The sequence below is a fragment of the Hemicordylus capensis genome, chromosome 4 (assembly GCF_027244095.1).
Source record: "Hemicordylus capensis ecotype Gifberg chromosome 4, rHemCap1.1.pri, whole genome shotgun sequence".
Lineage (NCBI taxonomy): Eukaryota > Metazoa > Chordata > Lepidosauria > Squamata > Cordylidae > Hemicordylus > Hemicordylus capensis.
The window spans coordinates 100,654,079-100,662,166 of NC_069660.1; the positions used below are offsets into that span (position 1 = coordinate 100,654,079).

General features: G+C 45.9%; 1 protein-coding gene across 4 annotated transcripts in view; it reads right to left on the reverse strand.

Annotated features, from left to right (window-relative positions):
* Positions 1 to 7,885, reverse strand: part of LOC128324687 (FRAS1-related extracellular matrix protein 1-like) — a 195,824-nt gene extending 187,939 nt beyond the window's left edge. For all 4 annotated transcript variants that reach the window (XM_053249535.1, XM_053249534.1, XM_053249536.1 and 1 more), the window contains exon 1: positions 7,647 to 7,885. The gene's annotated coding sequence lies outside the window, so the exon portion shown is untranslated. The remainder of the gene's footprint in view (positions 1 to 7,646) is intronic.
* Between the last annotated feature and the right edge of the window lie 203 nt (positions 7,886 to 8,088).

Here is an 8,088-nt window from a genome sequence, read left to right on the forward strand (position 1 = left end):
GGGCCCCAAATTTTAAAAATGCACATAAATATTGAAACATTAATTATTTACTTGCATAGTAAAGTAATTCAATTTTTTTCATTTGCCTAGTGCCCCCCCCGCAACTGCCCCATGCCTCCACCCAGCTGAGCCAGCCAGTCAACAAACTTTGCAAAACACCCCACCACCACCACCTTTGTGTTCAATCTGTAGTGCAGAGAGACAGGAGTCATGGCAGGAGCTGGAGGGCTGAGAGCCTGAGCCCACTTCTCACTCAGTACGCTCTTTTCCCCATTCTACACATACCTGGCCCGCCTGGCAGCAGCCCCAGCTCTTTGGATTCAGTGCAGGGGGGTGGTTAGTGGGTTCAGCAGCAGCATACCCTGAGGGAATGGCGGTGGTGGGTAGACATGCTCTTCTTGATTATAAAGTGTGGTGCATGGTCACTGGTCACAGGTGTCGTGCACGCACGCGAGAAGCACCCACGGAAGGAGCGGCTATGGGTGCAATCACAAGCAAGTGTGTGGTGCGTGCATCGTTGAATATAGGAGGAGTATGTGCCAGTGCTGTGTGCGGGCAGTATCGCAGGCATGAGGAGGGAGTGCGCGCCGCACAGGGCGGCTGCCTGCATACTTATCAGCCCCAGCCACGAGCAGCACATGGGCGAAGGCAAGGCAGGCAGCCAATTAGAATCAATCAGGTGGTCACCGTCACTCAGTGGTGCTGCCGCGGCCAACTCAGGAAGGACTGGGACTCTCCTCACTGCCTGCTGCTGCCCATTCTTATCTCCCAACAGGAGACGAAAATGGGCAGTAGCAAGCAATGAGGAGAGTCAGCATGCAGAGGCAGAGCACCAAATACAGAGGGTAGATGTTCAAGCCAGGGGTGTGTTGCAGGCATGAGGAGAAGCGGGTGCCGCGCAGGGCAGGCTGCCTGCACAGCCCCAGCCGTGAGAAGTTATGTGGGCAAACAAAGGCAAGGCAGCCAATTAGGATCAGGCGGTGGCGCCGACGTGGCCAACTCAGGAGGTACTTTCCTCACTGCCTGCTGCTGCCCATTCTCTTCTCCCGTTCTGACAGGAGATGAGAATGGGCAGCAGCAGGCAATGAGGAGAGTCAGCAGAGAGCACCAAATAGAGAGCAGAAAGAAGGGGCATACATTCAAGCCAGGCATGCGGGGCCCTAGAAAATGCTGGGCCTGTAGCAAATGCTACATTTGCTACTATGTTAATCCAGCCCTGCTTGAAGGGTGGGAAATTCAAACAGATGTCAGAACTCAAAATGGAGACTGAGGAGAAAGACTTCTAGTGATCGCAAAACGGAGATCCGAAACATTGTCCAAAATACAAAACTTTCTGATCCAAAATTGGCTCATTTCGATTTGGATACAAAAATCTTTGGAACTGGATTTCTGTGTTTTGTTTAGTATACAAAACACCCGAAAGTGCCATTTTCGAGTACATAATGTTTTGCACCCCAAACATTTTGCACATCCCTAACTGTGTGTATCCTGATCACAATTGATTGTTGTCTCTGGGCACCTTCTGAGGGAACCTGAAGTGAACTCACCTCAAGTTTGCCCCCTGTGTTGTCCTAATGATTGGAACTACAGTTCCAAGACCCAAACGCAGTTCCAATTTTGCCCTCAAACCTAGGAATGAACCCTCGGTCTGTAGTGAGTTTCATTCACCCAGCCGAGAGTCTATCACCATCACCGCATCATCTGGATTGGGACTGAACCAGAGTTAAGGTAGGAGGCTCCCCCTGTGAGCTCCAACACTATTGGCAGACACGGGCTGTCCTTCCAGGGTTGGAAGAAGTCCATGCAGACAGTCCCACCCCTGTTGCCGGCTCCCAGACTGAGTTTGTGATCATCTGGGAGCACATGGGGTGGGGGAGGGGGAACTGCAGCACCTTCCAGTATGGACAGATGGATAACCAAGGTTTGGGAAACAGGTGACTCCAGGTCTATTACTTGACTATCATAAATAAGCCACATGACACATTGATGCAATAAATGAGACACTGGGGCTATTCTCACAAGCAGCAAAAATCGGGCTAGGAGAGCCTAGCCTGATTTTTGCTGCTTGTGTAAACCACCAGGCTCGCAGGCGAGCCCGGTGGCTTACAAGCGGCTAGCCCACTTTTGTAGCCCTCCCCTAAGTCTGGGTTTGCAGAGCGAGCACTCCGCAAACCCGAGCTTCCTGATTGTGAGTAGCCACGGCGCAGCTCCGCGCCGCAACTACTCATGAGTAGACCCCCAGAGGGGAGGCGAAAAGCTGCCTCCCGGCTCCAGGGGTCTCCCCAGTATGCCTGCACAGGGCATACTGGAGCTTCCGGGGGCCGCGAGCTCCCCAGCCCCCACCGGCTCCGTCACAGAGATGGCCATCATGTGGAGGGCTGATCCGGCCACTCAGGGCTCCCGCTCTGATCGTGAGCGGGGAGAGCCAGCTTAGCCCACTCTGCTGCAGAAACCGGGTCTCACTGATCGTGAGACCCAGCTCAGTATATACGATGTTGGAGCTCTTCTCACAATTGGTGAGAAGAGCTCTGGGGCATTCTTTAAGGAAGGCAGGTTTAGCTTACCTTCCCCACAAACGATCTTCATTCCTTCCCTGGGAGGGTGGTTCACCCGGGTCAGGGTGCCAGGATGCGCCGCCACGTGTCACCCTGCTTCCCAGAGCTCCAGTAATGCACCCTGCGAGTGCGTGGTACATTACCAGGTTCCCCCTCTGCCCCCACCGCATGTGCCAGCCATGGCTGCAAGCAGCCATGGTTGACACATGATCAAAAAAATGAAGTTAAGTGACTTAACCTCATTTTAGAGGGAGGCTACTTACAGTAAGTGGGTTTGCCACTGTATAGCTGCCTGGATCAGGCCTGATCCCGGCAGTTCACACATGAGTGCAAAACTGGGCTGTATTCCTTTAGCCTGGTTTTGCATGCACATGTGAATAGCCTGGTTATTTTCTCCAACTTTTATTTTACTGTCACAATAAATAATGTGCAGACAGGTTGTTGCAATTTAGTTAGATTTAATAATAATAAAAAGGATTATTAAGCTGTACCAGCCTTATAGTTTAATTAATTTGCAAAGCCATCTCTTTTCCTCACACTTGAAGAACCAATCTACATGTTACAAAGAAAGCCTGAAAGGAGCTTCAGAGCACACCTGCAAACTCTTATCATTGTCTCAGAAAGGAAATGACCAAAAGGAAATAAAAGGCATGTTCAGCAAATAGCATTGATCCAGATCTTGCTTTCCATAACTTACCAGAAAAGTAGTGAAGTTGCCAAATATGTTTCAGAACCAGTACAAAGCTCTTTTACTTCCTGAACATCTTACCAAATTATATAGGGTAGTTTCAAAGGTCTGGCTATTCTTCCTTGATGTTTAATAAAACATTTCAGTCACTCAGTGATGGATATTGGAATCAAGCTGCTTTATTTCAAGAGTTGCCGTAGACAAAGTGTTACAGGCCGGAGTCAGGGCCATGAACACAAGCCACCACACTCCCAGGAGCCACCACTGCCTCCCCTGCTTGGACTCCACGGGCCTTCTTTGCCACCGCTGCCACGGCCTCCTGTCACCGCTGCCACCGCCTCATTCCTCTTCTCATCTCTCCTCAACCATTAAGCTGCCTGCTGTTGCAAGGGAGACCAGTGAGGGGGCGGGAGATTTCCTTGTTGGCACAAGAAAGGAAAACCTCGCACCCCCTCCCCTCCTTCACTGCTCTAAGAACCAGCTGAGCATGAAACTTCTGGGTGAGGTCATCAGGAGTTTTGGTGCTGGGTATTATCACTATGCCGATGGCACCCAAATCTACTTCTCTTTTTCATCTGCATCATCAGGAAATGCTGTTCATTCCTAAATGCCTGCCTACAGGCAGTAATGGGCTGGATGAGGCATAACAAATTGAAGCTGAATCCAAGCAAGACGGAGGTGCTCATTGTAGGGGCTCAGAATCTGAGGGATGAGTTAGATCTCCCTGTGCTGAATGGGGTTACACTCCTCCGGAAGGAGCAGGTATGCAGCTTGGGAGTACTACTGGACCCAGCCTCATCCTGGTATCTCAGGTGAAGGCCATGGCCAGGAGTGCTTTCTCTCAGCTTCAGCTGATTCGACAGCTGCGTCCATTCCTTGAAGAGGATAACCTCAAAAGAGTGGTGCACCAGCTGGTAACCTCCAGGCTTAACTACTGCAATGTGCTCTACGTGGGGCTGCCTTTGTACGTAGTTTGGAAACTTCAATTAGTTCAAAATGCAGCAGCCAGATTGGTCTCCAGGGCAACTTGGAGAGACCATATTATGCCTGTTTTGAAACAGTTGCACTGGCTGCCGATATGTTTCCGGGCAAAATACCAAGTGCTGGTTATTACCTTTAAAGCCCTGAACGGCTTAGGTCCGGGTTACCTTAGAGAGCACCTTCTTCTGCATGATCCCCACCATACATTAAGGTCATCTGAGGAGGTCTGTCTCCAATTACCACCGGTACGTCTGGTGGCGACTCAGAGGCGAGCCTTCTCTGTAGCCGCTCCTGGGCTGTGGAATGTGCTCCCTGCAGAAATCCGTAATTTGAACTCTTTATTGACTTTCAGCAGAGCCCTTAAGACTTACCTGTTTGGTCTGGCCTTACAGGATTTTTAAATTGTTGTAAGGGGTTTTAAATGTACTGGGTTTTTTAGGGTTTTTAAATTGTTTTTAACTTATTGTATTAGGATATTTTAGGATTTTTGTTTATGTTGTTGACTGATTTTGACTGTTTTTGTTTTGTTTGTAAACCACCCTCGGCCAAATTGGGAGGGGCGGTATAAAAATGCAATAAATAATAAATAATAAATTAATAAATTAATAAATAAATAAATTAGAGGCCAGCACCTCTCATTTAGTATCCAGCTCGTGCAGTGCTGGGAAGTTCACCTCTCTCCACACTCAAATGAGGAAAGAGGCAAACTTCCCAGCACTGCTCAAGCTAGATACTAAATGAGAGGTGTGCATGCACCCTTATTTAGTTTCCAGCTTGCATAGTGCTAGTCACCTCTCTCTCAAGCTGGATACTAAATGGCATTAGCTCGCACGCATGTCTCTCATTTAGTATCATATGGCGCCAGGAAGTTCAGTTGCTGTTCTCATCACTGGAACAAGGGAGATGAATGAACTTTTTAGTGTTGCAAGTGCTGGAGACTCACCTGGGTGGGGTAGGCAGGAATGGCGGCAGCAGCAGCAGCAGCAGCAGCAGCAGCAAAGGAATGCCACTTGCCCCCAGCCCCGTATCCTCCTAGGGACAGCCCTGTCCTCCAGAACCATAGTCTTAAAGCAATTTGGAGGACCCTGAGGCTGGTTTCATTTTTTTAAAAAAAGAGATAGGAGATACAACCATAGATCTTCAACATCTCATTTAGTAAGGCTGTAGCACAGGGGGAACAGATGCATTCTTCTTCTACGTATATAGGTATACATGCATTAACACTAAGGCCTTCAAGTGTACTTCCTGCCATTTTACATGCTGTGGCTGATGAGGTTCAGTTTGAATTATTACGTCTTATAGTATATTATAGGACAATAAAAGGTTGGTTTGGACAATACGTCTTAGTTGGCAGGCTTGGGTAAATACCCGAGCCTGTTGACATGGAGAAAGAGGGGCAGGTAGGCTTCTGTCTCTGTGACCAGATTCTCCCCTGTCCCCCCTGCTCCAAAGCCCACCAGCCGCTAGTGGTTTACAGTACAAACCAAATCATACAATACATGGGAGGGGGTCCCAGGGGTTTCTTACAGAGGTTTTTTTTTTAAAAAAAATTCAATCCACCCTCTTGAAACACCAGCTTGAAACAAGATGGTGACTACTCACAAAATTAGTACCACCCCTTTAGTACGCATGTGTTTTCAGTCCAATACAGACCAGCATGAAATAATTAAGTATTATTAATTATAATTAAATCAAGTATTACAGTTAAATGCTCCATGAAGAGATGACATTTCACCTTTTCTCACCATGTGATAGTCCTGGTGAATATAGCCCACCCTAACCTGCTGTGAGCCTCAGGAAGAAAGCTGCTACTGACACCAATGGAACATTCTGTTACATTCAAAATGGAAACTCATGCATCTTGTGCTATTCCCTTCCAGGGTCTCATTCATCCAGCTATGGAGGAGTTATTTCATCCAAGCTGTGATCGGGGGTGGGGGGAGCTAATTGCCACCTCCTTGGCACCATGGCTGTGATCCTGATCGGTTCCCCCTGAAGCTATTTTAATTTTGAAAAGTGAGATGCAGATTATGCATTTAAAGTTTCATTTAGTTTGACAGACTCCCTATTAATATTTATATACCTAATTTTTTTTTACAGTGATGCTACTGTAGAAAAACATAAGTAAGGTATCCATCATCATCATCATCATCATCAGCTTACTGCCATATATAGCAACCTGGCTCTGCTTTTTAATGCTTACTTTACACCCTCCAGTTGTGGTTTTTAACCTAGTCACATTATTTTCCATAAACCTGGATAACAAAATTCTTCTCCTACAGAAAATATCCATATCCTTCAAAACTGAGAGATGCTTAAAGTTCTGGGAACCCTTCTTCTGTTTCTCATTTTTTTCCACAGCAAAACATGATAGTATGTTTTATCATCAGTCCTTTCATTGTACACAGTTCTCAGTTCCAGTAGCAGCTTCTTTTACAAGACAATTTGCTGACAGACTTAATGAAAAACACTGTTACTCTCAACTGCAGGGGAGGGGGGGGGAATACAGCAAACATTCTAATTCACACTCCTATAAACCCAGGATGAACAAGCACCTGGATCTTTTAAGTTTAAAATTAATAAGCCAAGTTATGGGATCCCCAATGCTAATTAGTGCAGTCCTGTTAGATTCCCCTTTCCCCTCATGCTAATTAGTTGGGGGGGGAGAGGAATTCTCATGCACGTATGGCTAAAAAGACAAAATATCCACAGGACTCCTTTGATAAACAATCCGTGGGGGGTGGGGCGGTGTCTGGATACAACAGCCCATCTGTGATTCAAACACCTGATTGCCTGAAGCATGCAGGTGTGTAAGAAATGTCTATTTAAATGGCAGGAGTCTAAAAAATACCATTCTCATTCACATGAAAATCCAGATTCCCAGTTAGCTGCATGAATAATTTATCAACAGCCTTATAAATCGGAAGAGTGACACTTTTGTTGTCTCCTGAAGCAGTAACAAGATCACTTGCCATGACAAAAAAGTTTTCAGAATATAAACGCTGCATAAGCATGGCATTATTTCATTTGGCCAGGCACAATTATAAAAAAGTAGTATCTTACTATAGGACATTCCTACAGCTCAGAGAAAGAGAGGGGGGCGGGGAGAGGTCTGCTTCTGAATTATATTCAGTAATACATCTTCCATCTACATTCTGTAAACACCACACAACATGTACTTTTAAAATACAGCTATACAATTTGTATTTAGAGCATATTTTCTAATAGAGATTTCAAATTTAACCAAGTCATTCGAAGAATTCAACACATCTATCCATTCTGTGCAAGATTTTGTTGCTCTATTGCTACTTGTCTAATACAATAATTTTAAAAGGCCTGTTCTTTAGGCACTCAGTCATGGTTTTTTGGAAGAGGATGGAAAATAGCAAAAGCCTGCCAAGAAAGGAAAATCAAAGCCATACCTGCAAGCTGCAATACAGCTTTAGGAATCCCCTCAAAACTTTTCTTTCATGTGTCTGAAACTGGAACTTTTCAAAATGGTGGTAATGTTCCTTAAAGTCACTTTAAAATCCTTCGAATCAAGCTACCCATAGAAAGGTAATATAAATAAGAGGCATTAAATGAAATTGTCCCAGAGCAATCTCCTCAGAGGAAAAAGAGCCTTAAAATGCAGGAAATCTGTCTAACCATTCCCACTCAAGCTGGCCTGTACTCACAGATGTTACTGATTCAAGTGAGATAGCAATTCCAAGCTCCCAAAACAGATTCCAAGTGAGAAAATAAGAGAAGTCATTGGTTGCTATTAGATACGCATTCTGAAGTGGGATTTTTTTTTTTTTTAAGAGTATGGGCAGTGAGGAATTTGTGGCCTGGATTAGAGGTTCTATGATAATTAAGGAAGAG